This window comes from Danio rerio, chromosome 4, assembly GCF_052040795.2.
Source record: "Danio rerio strain M-AB ecotype USA chromosome 4, GRCz13ab, whole genome shotgun sequence".
NCBI lineage: Eukaryota > Metazoa > Chordata > Actinopteri > Cypriniformes > Danionidae > Danio > Danio rerio.
In genome coordinates this window covers 81,197,501-81,218,674 of record NC_141024.2, presented here as the reverse complement: position 1 = coordinate 81,218,674, position 21,174 = coordinate 81,197,501, and the positions used below count along the sequence as shown (strand labels likewise).

Here is a 21,174-nt window from a genome sequence, read left to right as displayed (position 1 = left end):
CTACAAGCACAATTCCTGCTTTACGCTCAAATTGCAGGTTCAAACACACTTTTTTTAAAACACTACACACAATTCTTTGCATTTTGAACAATTTTCATGCAGAAATCTTTTGTTTTCACAAAGAACACACTGTCATTCACAATTGTAAAGTCAGTTGTCCTATTTTGCATACTAACTCATCATATAGGTAAACACCTTTCACAAAGAATTGCAATTTAGAAATCAGCTCATCTGGTTCATAACTGGTTTACTGCCCACCCATGTTTTTTAGTTGTTTATCTCCCCCTCCATATTCTCCATTCCTCAAACCTATTGAGGATTTTTTTTCTGCCTGGAGATGTAAAGTGTATGACCGAAATCCACACACACCTATACCCCTTCTCCAAGCTCTAGCAGTAAGATCACGGGTAGGGAAGGTATTACTGTAAATGGTGTTCAGCTCTTAAAAGAGCTCCTCATCAACTCGGCTAGCTCAGTGGATAGAGCATTAGACTCTTAATCTCAAGTTCGAAGGTTTGAGTCCCATGTTGGGCTTTTCTGTTACCTTTCTATCTCTCTCTCTCAGCAAACTTTCATTAGGTTCATATAACAGACCTTTTGAGACAAAGTTCAGCGTTTCTACCACTGTAGGTGACTTTTTACTTAGTCTCTGTGGCGCAATCGGTTAGCGTGTTCGGCTGTTTTCTGAAAGGTTGGTGGTTTGGTTCAAGCCCACCCAGGGACGAATTAGGCATTTTGCTGCCTTGCAACTGCTAACACGTGCACTTGGCATAGATCCTGGGCCACATTCTGTCCAGCATTACAAGATGAAATCAGGATTTTGCAGAACATTGTCACAGTTAGGGAAGGTATTGATGTAAACGGTGACTAGTTCTTGAAAAAGTTTCTTACCAGCCTGGCTAGCTCAGTCGGTAGAGCATGAGACTCTTAATATCAGGGTCATGTGTTCGAGCTCCATGTTGGGTGCTTCTGTTACCTTTCTGTCTCTCTGAGCAAACTTACATTAGGGTTATATAACAGACCTTTTGAGACAAAGTTTAGTGTTTCTACCACTATAGGTGACCTTTCACTAAGTCTCTTTGGCTCAATTGGTTAGCACGTTTGCCTGCTATCTGAAAGGTTGGTGGTTGATTGTTGCTCGGAGGTTTTCCCCCGGGACACCATCAACAGGTTCTACGTCACAATCACTGAGTTCAGATTTTCGAACTCAAGGGATTCGCGCAAAACGATCAATTTGCGTCATTCGCGCCGCACCATTCGCGCGTAGCGTGCCGCAGGATGTCTATATGCGCGTTTGCATTGACTTAACATGTAAATCACTCACAACTCGGAACGCACGTCAAGCGACATTCTGTCCAGCGTTACAAGATGAAATCAGGATTTAGCAGAAGATTCTCCAGGGTAGGGAAGGTATTGATGTAAACGGTGTCTAGCTCTTGAATAAGCTCCTCACCAGCCCAGCCATCTCAGTCTGTAGAGCATGAGACTCTTAATCTCAGGGTTTTGGGTTTGAGCTTATTCAAGAGGAGCAGGGTCCAGGGTACCGGTGAGGTTTTAAACATAATCATCCAGACTCTAAGGCCGTACTCACACTAGGTACAGTTGCCTCAAACCAGGCCAAAGCACGCTTGTCCCCCCTTCCGTCTCCCCCGACGGCCCGCGCTCACACCACAAACGGGCTTCGGCACGCTTACGTCATCACTGCTGGGCTGTTCAGTGAGAAGCGCTCTCTCACTCAAATGCACATTGGAGATTTCTCTAGTTATATCGTTTCAATCGTTTGATATGCAGTCAAATATTTCGCCAAATTAGTCTAACCTGTACAATAATACAGACAAAAAAGGAGCTGGAATGATTCGGTGGTTAGAATTGTTTATGGATCTTGAACAACATACCAGCTTAATATGTAAGCATCATCTTTGTGTTTGTACACAGTCTCTTCTCTGTAGGCACCATGCAGGCTTCAAAATGGCCATTTGCGTTAGGTATCTCGTTACCCTTTTAGTCATAACAGGTAGTATGGAATGCCAATGAAGGAAGTTAATGACACGCAAACACATCTCAAGAAGGTTTTCACAGCTACTGTGTTTCATCCACCAAACACTGATCTCAAGTTAAAGGGAGATTTTCAAGAACGACCCAGGTGGGACTTGAACCCACAATCCCCAGCTCCGGAGGCTGATGCCTTATCTATTAGGCCACTGGGCCATGTCACCAATCTTCTATCAAGGATCTCTTGTATGCCTTCAACAAGATGCTACCGCATGGAAAACTGCACTTTAGGATCTCGATGACAGTTTGCATTCTATCAAATAAGAACTAATGGCCAAACATTTTCTTTCTGCAATCATTCACATTCGTGTCTCATCGGTTCTGGGGTATGGTTCTAGTGTATAGTGTGACTGGTCTTGAGAGTTTCGAATTCCAGTCAAGGTCACTCTCATTAACTTGAAATCACAACCTTTCTGCAGCTATTTTCTTGCTCGCATTTCATCATCATCCACCTAACATGAGACCGTCAATTGAGAGCCACGGGGTACTTGAAGTCAAGATCTCCGTTCCCAGAGCTTAGCGGAACCTTTTAGGTTTGTAACATGACAGTGAGATTCAAGCAAGATTGGATGAATCCTAATTGAAGTGTGCAGCAAGTCTGAGAATTCGAAGCTAACTATTGCCCTCAGATCATCACACCTAAGCTTTGAGTAGACAAGTCAGGATTTTTTCACACAACTTAAATGTAACCTAACAAACACAACCCAAACAGGACTTGAATCCACAATCCCCAACTTCAAAGAGTGATGCCTTATCCATTAGGCCAATACTAGCATTTGCCATATCTGTTGTACGGTTTAGGAAGTTCTTGTAACTCAGAAAACAGCACTTTAGGATCCCTATACCATACTGCATTCAGACGATCTGGTGCGTACACCTAATGACAAAACAGCTTCTCTGAAGAGTTTTCCATTGTCATGTCTTTTTGACCTAAGGGTATGAACCTAGCTTTTGAAGGTCACACTGGATTGTGCTGCACAGCCAACTTAAAAGGAACTGCATCAAAGGCAACCCAGGTGGCACATACTAAAAACAACAATAACAAAAAGTATTTATAAAAAAGTAAGAATACTTATATAAGAAAAGTAAAAATAATTTTTCGTTATTTTTACAAAAATTCATTTTTCGGGATTTTTTGTGATATTTCAAAAAATTTAAATTTTTTGTTATTTTTCAAAAAAAATCTTTTTTTGTGATTTTTCTAATAAAAATTGTTATTTAAAAAAAATCATTTTTTGCGATTTTTCAAAAAATTTCATTTTTTGTGATGTTTCAAAAAAAATAATTTTTTGGGATTTTTGTGATTTTTCAAAAAATTTCATTTTTTGTTATTTTTCAAAAAATTTTCATTTTTGTGATTATTTGCGATTTTTCAAAAAAAAAAATTTTTGTGATTTTTCAAAAAAAATTAATTTTTTGTGATTTTTCAAAAATGTTTAATTTTTTGTGATTTTTTGCGATTTTTAAAAAAAAAATCATTTTTTGCGATTTTTTGCGATTTTTCAAAAAAATTTCATTTTTTGCGATTTTTCCAAAAAAATTAATTTTTTGTGATTTTTCAAAGAAATTTCATTTTTTGCGATTTTTCAAACAATTTTCATTTTTTGTGATTTTTTGCGATTTTTCAATTTTTGCGATTTTTTGCGATTTTTCAAAAAATTTTCATTGTTTGCGATTTTTAAAAAAAATTTCATTTTTTGTGATTTTTTGCGATTTTTCAAACAATTTTCATTTTTTGTGATTTTTTGCGATTTTTCAAAAAATTTTCATTTTTTGCGATTTTTCAAAAATTTTGCATTTTTAGTGATTTTTCAAAAAATTTTTATTTTTTGTGATTTTTCAAAAATTTTTCATTTTTTGTGATTTTTTGCGATTTTTCAAAAAATTTTCATCTTTTGCGATTTTTCAAAAATTTTTCATTTTTTGTGATTTTTTGTGATTTTTCAAAAAATTTTCATTTTTTGCAATTTTTCAAAAAATTTTCATTTTTGGTGATTTTTTTTGTGATTTTTCAAAAAATGTTCATTTTTGCGATTTTTTGAAAAATTTTCATTTTTTGTGATTTTTTGCGATTTTTCAAAAATGTTTAATTTTTTGCAATTTTTCAAAAAAAAATCGTTTTTTGTGATTTTTTGCGATTTTTTTGCGATTTTTCAAATTTTCTTTATTTTTTGTGATTTTTCAAAAAATTCATTTTTTGTGATTTTTCAAAAAATTTTCATTTTTGTGATTTTTCAAAAAATTTTCATTTTTGTGATTTTTTGCGATTTTTCAAAAATGTTTAATTTTTTGCGATTTTTCAAAAAAATTTCATTTTTTGTGATTTTTTGCGATTTTTCAAAAAATGTTCATTTTTTGTGATTTTTCGAAAAATTTTCATTTTTTGCGATTTTTTGAAAAATTTTCATTTTTAGTGATTTTTACGATTTTTCAAAAAATTTTCATTTTTTGCGATTTTTCAAAAATTCATTTTTTGCGATTTTTCAAAAAAATTTCATTTTTTGCGATTTTTCAAACAATTTTCATCTTTTGTGATTTTTCAAAAAAATGTCATTTTTTGTGATTTTTTGCGATTTTTCAAAAAATGTTCATTTTTTGTGATTTTTCGAAAAATTTTCATTTTTTGCGATTTTTTGAAAAATTTTCATTTTTAGTGATTTTTACGATTTTTCAAAAAATTTTCATTTTTTGCGATTTTTCAAAAATTCATTTTTTGCGATTTTTCAAAAAAATTTCATTTTTTGCGATTTTTCAAACAATTTTCATCTTTTGTGATTTTTCGAAAAATTTTCATTTTTTGCGATTTTTCAAAAATTCATTTTTTGCGATTTTTCAAAAAAATTTCATTTTTTGCGATTTTTCAAACAATTTTCATCTTTTGTGATTTTTCGAAAAATTTTCATTTTTTGCGATTTTTTGAAAAATTTTCATTTTTAGTGATTTTTACGATTTTTCAAAAAAATTTCATTTTTTGCGATTTTTCAAAAATTCATTTTTTGCGATTTTTCAAAAAAATTTCATTTTTTGCGATTTTTCAAAAAAATTTCTTTTTGTGATTTTAAAAAAAAATTGCATTTTTTGTGATTTTTTGCGATTTTTTAAAAATTTTTCATTTTTTGTGATTTTCAAAAAATTCATTTTTTTGCGATTTTTCAAAAAAATTTCATTTTTTGTGATTTTTTGCGATTTTTCAAAAGAATTTCATTTTTTGCGATTTTTCAAAAAAATTTCATTTTTTGTGATTTTTTGCGATTTTTCAAAAAAATTTCATTTTTTGCGATTTTTCAAAAAAAAATCATTTTTTGTGATTTTTTGCGATTTTTCAAACAATTTTCATCTTTTGTGATTTTTTGCGATTTTTCAAAAAATTTTATTTTTTGCGATTTTTTGAAAAATTTTAATTTTTTGTGATTTTTCACAAAATATTCATTATTTTTGTGATTTTTCAAAAAAAAATCTTTTTGCGATTTTTTAAAAAAATTTGCATTTTTTGTGATTTTTTGCGATTTTTCAAAAAATTTTCATTTTTTGCGATTTTTCAAAAATTTTTCATTTTTTGTTCTTTTTTGCGATTTTTCAAAAAATTTGTATTTTTAGTGATTTTTCAAAAAATTTTCATCTTTTGCGATTTTTCAAAAATTTTTCATTTTTGCGATTTTTCAAAAAATTTTCATTTTTGGTGATTTTTTGCAATTTTTCAAAAAATGTTAATTTTTTGTGATTTTTCAAAAAATGTTCATTTTTTGCGATTGTTTGAAAAATTTTCATTTTTTGTGATTTTTGCGATTTTTCAAAAAATTTTCATTTTTTGTGATTTTTCAAAAAAATTTCATTTTTTGTGATTTTTTGCGATTTTTCAAACAATTTTCATCTTTTGTGATTTTTTGTGATTTTTCAAAAAATTTTCATTTTTTGCGATTTTTTAAAAAAAATTTATGTGATTTTTTGTGATTTTTCAAAAAAATTTCATTTTTGTGATTTTTTGCGATTTTCAAACAATTTTCATTTGTTGTGATGTTTTGCGATTTTTCAAAAATGTTCATTTTTTGTGATTTTTCAAAAAATGTTCATTTTTTGCGATTGTTTGAAAAATTTTCATTTTTTGTGATTTTTGCGATTTTTCAAAAAAATTTCATTTTTTGCGATTTTTCAAAAAAAATTCATTTTTTGTGATTTTTTTGCGATTTTTCAAACAATTTTCATCTTTTGTGATTTTTTGTGATTTTTCAAAAAATTTATTTTTTGTGATTTTTTGCGAATTTTCATCTTTTGTGATTTTTCAAAAAAATTTTCATTTTTTGTGATTTTTTGTGATTTTTCAAAAAAAATTCATTTTTTGCGATTTTTCAAAAAAATTTCATTTTTGCGATTTTTCAAAAAATTGTCATTTTTTTGATTTTATGTGATTTTTTGCGATTTTTTTGCGATTTTTCAAAAAATTTTCATTTTTTGCGATTTTTCAAAAAAATTTCATTTTTTGTGATTTTTCAAAAAATTTTATCATTTTCGGGATTTTTCTTGATCTTTCAAGATTTTTTCATTTTTCGTGATTTTTCAAAAAATGTTCATTTTTTGCGATTGAAAAATTTTCATTTTTTGTGATTTTTGCGATTTTTCAAAAAATTTTGAATTTTTGTGATTTTTCAAAAAAATTTCATTTTTTGTGATTTTTTGCGATTTTTCAAACAATTTTCATCTTTTGTGATTTTTCAAAAAATTTTCCTTTTTTTGCGATTTTTCAAACAATTTTCATCTTTTGTGATTTTTTGCGATTTTTCAAAAAAATTTCATTTTTTGCGATTTTTTGAAAAATTTTCATTTTTTGTGATTTTTTGCGATTTTTCAAAAAAATTTCATTTGTTGTGATGTTTTGCGATTTTTCAAAAAATTTTCATTTTTTGCGATTTTTCAAAAAATGTTCATTTTTTGTGATTTTTCAAAAAATTTTCATTTTTTTGCGATTTTTCAAAAAATTTTCATTTTTTTGTGATTTTTTGTGATTTTTCAAAAAATGTTCATTTTTTGCGATTTTTCCAAAAAATGTAATTTTTTTGTGATTTTTCAAAAAATTTAGATTTTTGTTATTTTTCAAAAATTTTTCATTTTTTGTTATTTTTCAAAAAATTTTCATTTTTTGCGATTTTTTGATTTTTTGTTATTTTTCCAAAAATTATGTTTTTTGATTTTTTAAAAAATTTGATTTTTGTGATTTTTCAAAAAATTTTCATTTTTTGCGATTTTTCAAAAAAATTTCATTTTTGCGATTTTTCAAAAAATTTTCATTTTTTTGATTTTATGTGATTTTTTGCGATTTTTTGCGATTTTTCAAAAAATTTTCATTTTTTGCGATTTTTTAAAAATTTTTCATTTTTTGTTATTTTTCAAAAAATTTTCATTGTGATTTTTCAAAAAATTTTAGCATTTTCGGGATTTTTCTTGATCTTTCAAGATTTTTTCATTTTTCGTGATTTTTCAAAAAATGTTCATTTTTTGCGATTGTTTGAAAAATTTTCATTTTTTGTGATTTTTGCGATTTTTCAAAAAAATTTCATTTTTTGCGATTTTTCAAAAAATTTTCATCTTTTGTGATTTTTTGCGATTTTTCAAAAAAATTTCATTTTTTGCTATTTTTTGAAAAATTTTCATTTTTTGTGATTTTTTGCGATTTTTCAAAAAATTTTCATTTGTTGTGATGTTTTGCGATTTTTCAAAAAATTTTCATTTTTTGTGATTTTTCAAAAAATGTTCATTTTTGCGATTTTTCAAAAAATGTTCATTTTTTGTGATTTTTCAAAAAATTTTCATTTTTTGCGATTTTTCAAAAAATTTTCATTTTTTTGTGATTTTTTAAAAAAATTTCATTTTTTGCGATTTTTCAAAAAAATTTCATTTTTGCGATTTTTCAAAAAAATTTCATTTTTTTGATTTTATGTGATTTTTTGCGATTTTTTCAAAAAAAAAAATATTTTTTGCCATTTTTCAAAAATATTTCATTTTTTGTTATTTTTCAAAAAAATTTCATTGTGACTTTTAAAAATTTTTTATCATTTTCGGGATTTTTCTTGATCTTTCAAGATTTTTTCATTTTTCGTGATTTTTCAAGATTTTTTCATTTTTCAAGATTTTTTCATTTTTCGTGATTTTTCAAGATTTTTTCATTTTTCGTGATTTTTCAAGATTTTTTCATTTTTTGTGATTTTTCAAGATTTTTTCATTTTTCGTGATTTTTCAAGATTTTTTCATTTTTCAAGATTTTTTTCGTGACACTGAAGCGGTTCCAGCAGTACATTCTCAGCAAAGAAGTAGGCTTTATTATTTTTTTTAAAATTACTTTATTAAAAATATATATCATGCTGGCAACATTTCATGCAAACTACAACTTGTAACTCCCAGAAACTCCCAGAGGACAGGCCTCTTCCTGCAGTGGCAGCCAGCTCCAGCTCATCAGGATCTAGAGGTGACGGTGGATGAGCGGATGATGCGCTACTGGTGAAATGCTTTTGAAGCACAAGGTGCACAGCAAATTCATTGGTGTTCAATTTTTAAGTGTTGTGGTAATTCAGAGTGAAGTGTTAAAATTTTAGAGTTACATAAAGGTGAAATAACTCAGGCTATTAATAATTAGAGTGTCATGCAATAAATCTCCAGCAGCTCCCAGCATGCATTGCATCATAAATACATTATGCAGCTTTATGTTGTTACAATCTCTTTCTTTGTATTTATTTTGTGTTGTGTTTGGGAGGTAATATTTCAGTAGAGTTTTTTTTTTGTTTGTCACCATTATTGAGATTCAAAGACTAATTGTTGATGTCTGTGTGTTTTTAAGTACTGCTATCAATCAAACATTCACATTGTAAATCATGCTTTTAAACAAGTTTTAAAGTCATTATTGTTGAAGCTTCAGTGGTTTAATTTATGTATATTATTTATTTCTCACACATAACTAATATGATACTAAATTAGTAAACAAGCAGAAGAAGATGGCTTTGATATCATAGTTAATCTCTTCAGACTGACTCTTACATTTTCTTTTGGATTTTCATTCTATATGTATGAATAGTGTGATTAACACTAATAATTATAGCATCCAATTTAAAAGACCGTTTTTAGCAAGAAGTTGAAGAGCCCTACTAAAGCAGACTCTGTCCTCCATCTTGGTGACTTCAAATGAACAACAGAAATTTCATAAAGAGCTTTTGTTCACATGACGGAAAAAGACATCATAGGGTTTTAATCGGACTGAGCCAAGGAATTAGAGGAAAAAAGAATTTTGATTGTAGCCCATTTGGTTCAAAAGTTATCATGATAAACATACATGAAAGTTTGGACAAGTGGTGGTGCTAGAGAGTTTAATTTTAAGACTTCATATTTGGTCTGATTAATGTTAATACTGTCCTCTATCATTTTGCAAATTTTACAACTTTCCCGCATACGCCTATATGGGCTGCCATTCAAATCTGGCGGAAGAAACGGAAGAATAATAATAGGAACGCTAACGGATCCAATAGGTGCCTACGCACCTACGGTGCTTGGCCCCTAATAATAAATAAGAACACTAACGAAAGCAATAGGTTTTTATGTAAGCAGGAAGTTGTTGGGAACAGAGGCATGCATATTCAAATATATGGGGAAAGTAAGACACTGAAATGCATGCAGTAATTCTGATTGCGGTAGTTCAAGGTAGAAATAATCAGAACTTTTTTGTGTTTTGTAATGTTAATAAAAAAACAATGTTAGCAAGATATATGTGTACATTTAGGGAAAATCAGGGTATTGATGTGTGTGTTTTTTTTTTATAAATAAGTATACATAATAATACATACTGTTATAATAAATGTTTATAAGCCACAGTGGATAATTGGTTCATATACTCAAAAACCTTTACAACCACGTGTGCAAAATCTCGTTCTTAAAAAAATTATAAACATTATTATATCCATTCAAAGCATATGAAAAGTGACAGTATCAGCAGACAACTCTCTCTCTCTTCACACACATCAAGCAAACATGTATGTAGTCTGCAGACTACAAATAATAGTTGTTGATATTTCTAGCTTTTCTGTTAAAATGACTAAGAACATTTCAATTTTTTAGTAAATCATCACTTATTTAATCGCTTTATTGTCCTTGAGTATCTTAACTTAATTTAGTGTGGGTCTAAATAAAAATTGTGCCAAGTTAATTTATATAGTAAATTTACGTAATACATATAGCTATAATATAGGATTTTGCTGTGTAGAGTAGGCCCTGTCCTAATCTCACAAAAAACTTTTGTCATGCAACATTCAAATATTGTAAAAAGTAATTAAAAAATTGCGAGTCAGGAAGCTGCTGTGCAGGGTTTTAATTGCTTTCCAGTTTAGCTTTATTTTCAATTTTGTCCTCACAAGTAGGTGTATAAAGAGAGAATATTTACAACATACACTGAGCTCAGCATCTGTTGAGATTCAACCACAAACTCTTTATCAGTGAAATCTACATATTTTTACTTTTCTTCTTCAAATTCTTACTGTTAAAAATAGAGCCTTGAGTTTATCTGTCGATTATGATGTAATGGTTATGCCAACAACAAATTCAAACAGTGCTATTGTCTATATGAAAATATGTACTTGATAAATGACTTTAAGCTATTTTTTGTTGTTGTAACTTGTTTCTGTCTTTTAAATTACAGCTGCAGTAATGAAATGAAGCAAGGATGCTACAGAAGAAAAAATCAAAAATCATGCATCCGAACACCTGAAGCATGCACCAGCAAGAAAAGGAGGAGCCGGACACAGAAAATAATTTATCTGTGCAATACTTCCAAAAAATCATAACTTGTAATTTAAAAACATAACTTGTTATTTACAGATCTCTTTAATGGTAATTATATTAAATATAATTAATAATATAATATATTAATAACAATATTAATAGTTGTTATTATATAATATAACTAATAATATAATAAAAGTATTAAGTATAGAATATTATATCAATTAAATCATTATTACTCATTATTAATCCATATTCATTATTATTGTTCTAAAAAATGCAACTCTGCAGTTAACAAGTGACTTTTGTTGACATGTTTAAAGGTTTGAAACAAAATATGTTTCTATTTGTTTTGATTATTTATTAAATATTAATTTTTCGACTGAACTGTCCCTTTAATGCATGTTTCTGGTCTTATTGTGAATTGGACTGTTTGTTTGTTCTTTAAATAAATATGTTTCAATTTAATGTGCACTGTCTGTTTATTTGTCCGGTGGGTGTTAAAGTCATTCAAAAGATTCACAAAAATACACAATAAAAATAAATAAAAGTAAATAGAGAAAAAAAGACATCAAAATACTGCGAAAGGACCCCAAAAAGACGGCAAAAACACGTCGAAAGGACGTTAAAAAAGACGTCAATAAAAGACGTCATAAACACTTTCATTCTGGCTCTTCAGAGGACATAATTTCAACGTTTGACAGAGACGTAGAAGATACTTTTGGACGTAACTTTGCTTGGTGGGCTGTTAAGTTTAAATAATGTTGTATCAAAAAAGGAGCACTTTATTAAGAAAATGGAGCTCACCAATACTTTTATCAGATTATAAAACACATTGAACATCTGAAACACTTAAAACACACAGATATAAAGAATTAGAGTATGCTTTTTCCTTACAGTGCATGCTGGGAACTATGGATGAATGTTGTATGATTCTCTTACCATGCACTGCAGCCAAAAAATAAATCTGTAACCACTGTAGAGATAGATATGCTCATTATTGATGTCTGTGTCTCTAAAGAGATTCAGATGCTCAATGTATTTTAAAAATATATAAATCCACAGCTGATGTCTGTTCTCTTGATAAACAAAGAATTTTGTTTGTTATATGATAAACCATGAATTAAGCATAATTTGCAAAGTCAAGCATAATCTCTTATAATTCTTATCAAGAGTAAGGTTCAATACAGGATCTATCAACCTGATCATATTTGCTCACTTTAAACTTGTCATAGCAAGCAAAGACAGATCATCATTATAAATCAAGTCAAAGACCCCAAGTAAATCAGCCACTTTTCTCCATAATGGTGACATTGGGGGAATTTTTTATTTTTTTTCTAAAATGTAAAGAACTAAAACAGTTAATTCTCAATAAATCTTATATGGACTTTTGTGAACATCTGACAGAAATGAAGTCAATCAGGTAAGCAATGAGCGAAGCTGCTGCTGCTTCTCTTCTGTTTCTGCTTATTAACAGCAAGTGTTCATCATCAGTGCTCAATCATCACTTAATTAACCCCATCATTGTCTCATTAACTTTAACTGCTGCTGAGTAAATTTTGCTCAATTTAGAGAGGGACCAAATATTCTCTGAACTGAGTAAATTTTACTCTGAGGATTTTGCTGTGTACCTTTTAGAAAGTCGAGATTTCTGCTTTAAACACTTAGTGGATTAATCAAGTTTATTTAAAATTGTTCTAAAATGTTTAGAGTAAAGATTTTGATCATCTCCAAATACTGACTATATGTGTGTCTGTGTATGCAAGAAAGTGGAAAACGAGGGAGAAGTGTATCAATAAGTCATGACTGCAACAAATAGTGGCAGAAAACGATTTTTTAAAAGACCTTTATTTTGGCGTGGCGTGTGACGTCATAAGCCTGCGCCGCTCCCGTGCTGATTCAACTGGAGTATTACTTGATAATTCAGTCGTTTATTTCACTGATTTGGCGACCGTCAAACGTCATCAGGGAAACGGTTTGAATTTCCGCTTAGTAAAAAAACATTAGTGTGCCATTTGGGACAGCACTACATACATATACTATCCTGTTGAGTGTGTAAGTGCATAAGTACATAGTGCATGAGTGCATAGTGTATAGTGTGCCATTTGGGACGCAGCTATACATTTCTCCCTCGTTTCCATTTTCTCACTGGCGCACATATATTCAGTATTTGGAGTTGATCAAAACCTTTACTCTAAACATTTTAAGACAATTAAAAAAACTTTTAATCCACTAAGTCGAAGTGTTTAAAGCAAAAATTTCAACATTCTAAAAGGTATAACAAATATCCTAATGAGTGTTTGGAGCTAAAACTTCACAGAAAAGGAGGTAAAATAGGTGTCCTTCATGTAAAAAGTATTCATTACTTTATATAAACTATAGCCACAAAATAGCTGATTAAAACTAGTACTCCATTTCTTATATGTAAACTTACACAGCAAATTCATTGGTGTTAAATTTCAAGTGTTGTGGTAATTCAAAGTAAAGTGTTAAAATTCTAGAGTTAGATAAAGGTAAAATAACCCTCTCGGCGTTAGAAGCTGATTTGCCTCCTTGTCATACAGAGTAACATGTTTCTACCTTTCTTCTTCTTCTTCTTATGGGGTTAATGGCGGTTGGCAGACCAACTTAAATGGTGCATTTCCGCCACCTACTGGATAGGAGTGTGGAGCGCATAATGTAGGAAAAAGCATGAGTACTAAAGATATATGATACGAATGGAGGGATGAGATTACCAGAGGGAAGAGAGAACAGGAATAAGAGTAGGAGGAGAGGAGAGAAAAAAAATACTAGTTAAATATCATAGTATATTTTATTTCCTTATTTTGCTAAGCTATTCTTAAATTCTATTAATCAATTTTGTTTCCTTTAAGTAATTAATTAATTGCATTATTATTTCAACTTGATTTGAACTGTTTCCTAATAGGGTCTGAAATGACAAATTTTTAATCCCATAAATACTTAATCCGTGAACTAATTGATATCTCTGATTGTCATATGCCACACATTCTGTAATTACATGTTCTAATGTTTCCCGCATTTATCACAACATCCTGTCTCGTGCTTCCCTATTCTAAACTTATACTGGTTTAGCAAACAATGACCAACACGCAACCTAGTTATTACCACATCATTCCTTCTATTACCAAACTTATTTCTAGTACCACCCACACATCCTTGAATATTATGCATATATCTGCCTTTTTCTCCATTATCCCACTCCCTTTGCCACATTCTACTTGTTTCTTTTGCAATTATGTTTTTTACCTCTGACTTACTTATTTTTATTTCTATCTGAGTATGTTGTAATGCTTCCTTTGCAAGTTGGTCTGCCTCTTCATTACCTACTACTCCCATATGACCAGGAATCCACAAGAAGCTTACAAAAAGTCCACCCTGTCTGATTCTGAATAAATTTTGCATTATCTCATTCATTATGTCCTGTCTTGCCTTAGATGTTCCAGTAATTAAGTTGTTTAGTACTGACAGAGAATCTGAGCATATTACTGATCTTAATGGCTTCACGTCTTCTATCCACTGAAGTGCAAGAAGTATAGCTACTATTTCTGTAGTGTACACAGAAAGTCGGTCCGATATTCTTTTTGATATTTTAATATTGAATTTTGGGATGTAAACTGCTACTGCCGTTTTTTCATCTTTAGGATCTTTTGACCCATCTGTATATATCTGTAAATAATTGAAATATGACTGATTTATGTATTGTTGTATTTCTTTTTCATTTAACATATTATTTTTTTGTTTTTCCTCATGTAGTAACAAATCGACTACTGGCATATGGAAAAGCCAAGGCGGAATCGCAGAGGTTGGCACAGCAGGGGCTAAATTGATGTCTCTTATGCCCATATTTTGAGCCTCCTCATTTACTGTCCAACCAAAACTATCTATCTTTTTATGTCCATATTCCCAACATTCCTTTAGTACTGTCTTTACTGGGTGCCTCTCTTCTTGGCTTTTAATGCTAACCCAATATCTCATTTTTAACTTAATTCTTTGTTTGTTTCTACCTTTGTAGAAAACCCTTGTATTTGAGAAACTAATCAGAGTGTCTGAAATCTCGCCACACCCTCATTCACCTGGCCCTTAAATTAGTCAATTAGTTTAGTCCAGACAGAGCGAATGACCACAAATAAGTGAATTCAGACACCTGCTGTTGAACACCTGCTGTTAACAAGCACAATCACTGAAGGAAGAAGAAATTGAAGGAAGAAATAAATCTACAGACACAGCCTCACACCAAACCAACTGAATTAAAGCAGAGGATTAAACAACTCCATTAAATAATAGTATAAGCAGCTTCACTGATTACAGTTTGTCTTCATTTCTGTAAGAATATTTGATAATAAACAGAGGTTTATATTTTTTATTAAAAATATTTCATTTGACCTCACCATCATGGAGATCAGAGGCTGCTTATTTGAGCTCTTGAAGCTTTACTCTTATATCCTAATGTTTCTCTGACTGTTATGTCTGTGTTTCTAAAACTCTTCAGCTATAGCAAGAAAGATCAAGAGAAACTATACTGTTTATGCTTAATTGTTCTAAATATAAATTCAGGTGTTTTATAAGTTGATTGATAAAAATATGCAAATATAGTTGCATTAAAACTGCATGGGACAATACTACTGGCCGTCTGCTGCTCTTCATAGAAGATTCAACAAACAATTAGGATGCAATTAATAATTAGAGTGTCATGCACTAAACATTCAAGCTCCAGCATGCTCTTTATGACACACAGACATCAAGAATCAGGATATGAACCTCAACCGTGGTTGCTAAAAAGAAAAGCTGGGTGCCAGCATAGTACAAAGCTCCCAGCATGCATTGCAGCATGAATAAATTATGCAGCTTTATGTTCTTACAATCTCTTTCTTTTCCTGTATTTTGTGTTGTTTTTGGGAGGTGATATTTCAGTAGAGTGTTTTTTTTTTATTGATTTTTATTTTTTTCTTTGTCACCATCATTGAGATTCAAAGACTAATTGTTGATGTCTGGGTGTTTTTCAGTTTTGCCATAGATCAAACATTCTCATTGTAAATGGTGTTTTTAAACCTGTTATGAGGTCATTAATTGTTGTAGCTTCAGTGGTTTCATTTATGTATATTATTTATTTCTCACACATAACTAATATGAGACTGAATTAAAAAACAAGCATTAAAGGATGGCTATGATATCATTAATAATCTCTTTAGACTGACACTTTCATTTTCTTTTGGCTTTCCATGCTATATGTATAAATAGTATGATTAACACTAATTATAGCAGCCAAAATAAAAGACATTTTTAGCAAGAAGTTGAAGAGCTTGACTAAAGTAGACTCTGTCCTCCATCATGGTGACTTCAAATGAACAACAGAAATTTCATTAAGAGCTTTTGTTCACATGACAGAAATAAAGTCAAAGGTCAGTAATAGGTGAAGCTCCATGATAAGTTGTTGTTTAATGTGATGAGTTTTTTTTAAGAAGGTTAAAAAAAAAAATATTGTGTAATTTGTTTTATTTTTATTGATTATTATTTTATTTAGAGTTTTTTTCTCAGTTGATTTCATCTTTGGTTTTGGCTTGTGTTTTTCTCTCCTTCAGTGATTCTGCTTGTTAACAGTTGTTCATCAATAATTCTCAATCCTCCTTTAATTAGACACTTAATTGTCTCATTAACTTTATCACTGTCTGAGTGTTCAGCCCTCTGTAGTGAGGACACTAGTTAGGATTTTGCTCTGGAATTTAAGGCTTACGTGTGTTCGAATGAAAAATACAGACTATGGGATTTGATTTTAACAGAAATATTCTGGAAACGAATGTATTTACGAATGTAAAAAGTTGAAAACAGCAGATTACTGGAAACCACTGCTGCCAGTATTTTGACATACATTTAACAGATATTTTACACAATAAGAGTTTGCTAATTAACACTGGGTGTTAAAAATTTTAACACTTTCAAAAGTGTTATTTTAACACTTATAGTGGTTCCCATATAAACACTGAGAGAGTGTTAATTTTAACTCTAAGGTTGTTAAATCTACCAAATCTAAAATTTACAGTGTGAGATCGATAAAAAATACAGACTGTTGAATGTGCTTTTAACAGAAATATTCTGTAAACTGAATTTATGAATGTGAAAAACAGCAGATTACTGGCAACCACAGCTGCTGGTATTTTTCCGTAAAATCTAAAAATGAAAAAAAAAAAGAAAGAAAAACACCAAAACAGTTTTTGTGTCGCCATTGTGGAGGATAATAGCGTCTCTGTTCAAGTCCAAGATGAACTGAGAGTATTAGATGTTATGCTGCAGCTTCTTTTGTTTAAAGGTAACTGTGTAGTTACTAATGCAGTCAAAATCTGTTTGCTAGTTGCATTCACACATGAAAACATTATAGCATCTAAAGACTTCACATTTTTTTGCATTAAGCTATGATTTTGCAAACTGAACATTGTGTTAGTTCATGAAATATGGTTATTTTTTGTAAATTTATACAGTTATATAAAACTTCCATGTTCTTTTTACAGAAAGATTCTGGCAACCACAGCTGCTGGTATTTTTTCGGAAATGTAACAGATATTTTACACAATAAGAGGTTGCAAATTAACACTCTCTTGGTGTTGACAATGTTAACACTTTCAAAAATGTTATTTTAACACTTATAGTGGTTCCCATATAAACTCTGAGGGAGTGTTAATTTTAACTCTAAGGTAGTTAAATTTACTATCTAAAATTTGCAGTGTAGGTAGTGAATGGGGAGCAGATAGGGTAGCATTAAACACAATTTATTGTGGTTGGATTAGATCAGTGATAGATTATGGATGTGTTGTATATGGGTCAGCAGCAGAGACATCTCTTAAAAACTAGACAAAATACAACATGAGGTATTAAGATTAAGTACAGGAGCAATTAAAACTACACCAATTACAGCACTACAAATTGAAATGGGGGAAATGTCTTTGGAAATGAGAAGAGTCCAACTATCCTTAAGTTACTGGGTAAATTTGAAAGGGCATAATCAAGAACATCCAACATTAGAAACACTAAAACCATGTTGGGAAAAAGAGAGGAAGGAAAATAAAAGTTTTGGATGGACAGTGTTTAAAAAAAGCAATAGAAATAAAAGTAAGTCAATTAAATATTAGTCCTACTGTACCCTTACCAGTAGTTAAACCATGGTTACTACCAGACGCATCGGTAGATTTTACATTATTAGAAAAGAGAGGAAAGGATGAGGAGTGTAATCTATTATATGTACAAAAGTATATTAATGAATTTTACAGTCATGTTAAAATATATACAGATGCCTCTAAGAGTTTAAATCGAGTAGGTGTGGCTTTTACAGTTACTGAATTTCAAATAGCAGTAGGAAAAAGGATTAGTGACGAAGTTTCTGTATATACAGGAGAAATGATAGCACTTTTATTAGCAATTCAATGGGTAGAGGAGATAAGACCTTTACAATCAGTAATCTGTTCAGACTCGAGTTCTTCACTTACAAGCTTACAATATAGTAATTCAGAAAGTAGACCAGACATTTTATTAGAAATAATGCAAACCTTGTACAGAATTCAAATGATGGGTCTAACAGTAATGTTTTTATGGGTTCCTGCGCATATAGGTGTTCAAGGAAATGAAATTGTAGATAAGGAAGCAAAACAAGCTGTTAAAAATAATGACATCAATCTAAATGTAAGTATAAGTAAAAGTGAAGTCAAGAGTATTATTAAGAAAAGAATATAGGAAAGGTGGCAAAGTCAATGGGACAATGAAAAAAAGGGCCGGTGTTTATTAATCTGGGTTCGCCACAGTGGAATGAACCACAAACTTATCCAGCATTTGTTTTTTACGCAGCAGATGCCCTTCAAGCTGCAACCCAACTCTGGGGAACACCTATACACACACACACACACACACACCATGCACAATTTAGCCTACCCAAATCACCTGTGCCACATGTCTTTGGATTTGTGGGGGAAACCGGAGCAGCTGTAGGAAACCCACTCAGATTCTAACTCAGATACTATCTGTGAAAACTAGAAACAACTACTAGAAACAACTTTAAACCCATTAAAGAAGTTGACGAAAAAGGGGAATTGTGATCACCGGGACTTATGGAAAGTACTAAGCCAACACAATCACTGTAATAGCAGATATTTTCTATGAGAATACTGTAGGTCAAATATATTCAGCTTAGTTAGACTTTTTTATTTATTGTTTTTATTTATATATCGCAAGTGCTCAAGGACGCTTTACAAACAGTAGGAGAACAAGAAACGCAATAACCTTAAGAAGGTAGAGAAAATGGGAGACTCAGGACCGTGCAGAGACCGTCTGAAGGGCATGTGCAGGATAAATTTTTTGAAGAGCGGGGGGGGGGGGGGGGGGTGCGCGCGTACTGAAGAGCGGTGTTGTCGCGCGCGTTCTGATAAGCTGTGTAGTCGCGCGCGTACTCAGACCGGTGTTGTCACGCGCCTACTGAAGAGCGGGACCGAGAGTGTGCCGCGTCGCGGGGGCACTTTTGATCATTTTGGAAGGGCACTTTCTATCCAAGACTAAAAAGGGCATGTGCACTGCACAGGTTGAGCCCTATGTGTGCACGTGCCTGGGGAGACTAATAATACACAGAAATAATAACAGAAATCAGGTAAAAGATTAAGTCCGAGCAAGATACAATAGCCACAAATTAGCTGAATAATACTATGTTACTCCATTTCTTATATAGTGATGTTTACTTAGAATGGAATGACATTATGCTATTAAATAAATTAAACCTTCATTAAAACACTTATTACAAACTATCAAAGTACAACATTGTTCACAGTCAAATAAACAGTGTTAATGTTGTTTTAGAAGTCATACTTGCATGCTAATTCCAATCGAATATTCAAAGTAACATGGTAAAAAATACAGAGACTTCTAAATTAACGAATGTGGGAATATAAAACCAATTTTACCTCTATTGTATAAAGGTGTAAATAATATTGTCAACAACATAGAAGTAAAGTTGGATTTATATTCACACATTTGGACTTTCCCCTTAATAATAACTTCATGAAGGTATTGTTTACAAACTCTAAATAGCGAAATCATATTAGCAGTCAATGACTAATAAAGTACAACATTGTTCACAGTCAAATAAACAGTGTTAATGTTGTGTAGAAGTCACATTTGCATGCTAATAGAGACTTCTAAATGAACGAATGTGCGAATATAAAACCAACTTTACCTCTATGTCAACAGCAACACACCTGTGTGATATACAGGTAGATCCTGAAATATTCTCCTGACTGTGGGCGTGTCCTCGAGACAACACAAACCACTGGAGCTAAAGATATCTGTGCAGCTTCTCTGAGCACGAGTGTGTTGAAGGAAGATTTCTAGAAAGATTTAAGAAAACAAATGAGTATTGGAGCTATAAAATAAGAATATAGATAACATTATGGGTCTATATATGAATACAGCACTTGCAGATCTCTGTGTTAGTTCATATATTTTATAGGGCACTTTACAATAAGACCTACATTAGATCAGTCAATACTGGAACTGATATAACAAGCAACTCAAGATGATCAGGATGCTGAAAGTAGCACAGAATATTACTGTTAGACACAAAATTAGCTGAACCCATTGAATATACAAGGGAGAATCACATCGTATTAATAAAGATAAAAAATCAAGAGAAAATAAGACTTTAACTTAAGCTGAAATGTTGTTTTATTCAATATCTCATTTGACTTTACATTAAAATTCAGTTTTCTTTATTAAATACAAACTCATACACAAGACAATATCCAGTGAAATGCTTATACAACCAGCCATGACTTTAAAGACAACAAGATTATAGATGAGAAATAAATTGCTGAATGAAATAAGAAATAAAATATAGACAAACTTTAGTCATAGGAAATATCTCTGTAGAGAATAAAATAAACACATTAAAACCCTATGGCTATACAACTGCAGAGAACTTTAGCTGTAGACTGACTCCATGTACAGTGACACCATAACTGAACTGAACTACAATACACACAGAGATGTATGTGTGTGTGTGTGTGGAGTGTGTAACTGTGGCTGAATGTGCAGATGTGTCCACAGACGTGCTGAATGTGTGTGTGTGTGTGTGTGTTGTGATTGAGAGAGCATCTGGTCTGTGTTCAGAAGCTCCTCCTCAGTGTCACTGTGTTGGTCTTGATGGAGCAGAAGTCTTTATTTCTCTGAGCGCAGCAGGAAAGCTTTAGCTAAACTGTGTGTTTTCCTACTTTAATCAATCCATCACTGAAAACTCCTCATCTAGTCAAGAGTTACAGGCTTATTACTGGACACAGACATTACTGAGCTTGATTTATTTGCTTTATTAAGCATTATTAA

General features: G+C 31.1%; 2 protein-coding genes and 1 non-coding gene across 23 annotated transcripts in view; 1 reads left to right on the top strand and 2 right to left on the bottom strand.

Annotated features, from left to right (window-relative positions):
• Positions 1 to 21,174, top strand: part of LOC103910701 (uncharacterized) — a 177,088-nt gene that overhangs the window by 29,455 nt on the left and 126,459 nt on the right.
• trnar-ucg (transfer RNA arginine (anticodon UCG)) lies at positions 2,136 to 2,208 on the bottom strand. The gene has a single exon. It is a non-coding gene; the product is annotated as a tRNA-Arg (tRNA).
• The window catches only part of LOC108183819 (NACHT, LRR and PYD domains-containing protein 3), a 30,434-nt gene continuing 30,398 nt past the window's right edge, over positions 21,139 to 21,174 (bottom strand). For all 21 annotated transcript variants that reach the window (XM_087249723.1, XM_087249739.1, XM_087249735.1 and 18 more), the window contains one exon: positions 21,139 to 21,174. This exon is cut by the window's right edge and continues 1,277 nt beyond it. The gene's annotated coding sequence lies outside the window, so the exon portion shown is untranslated.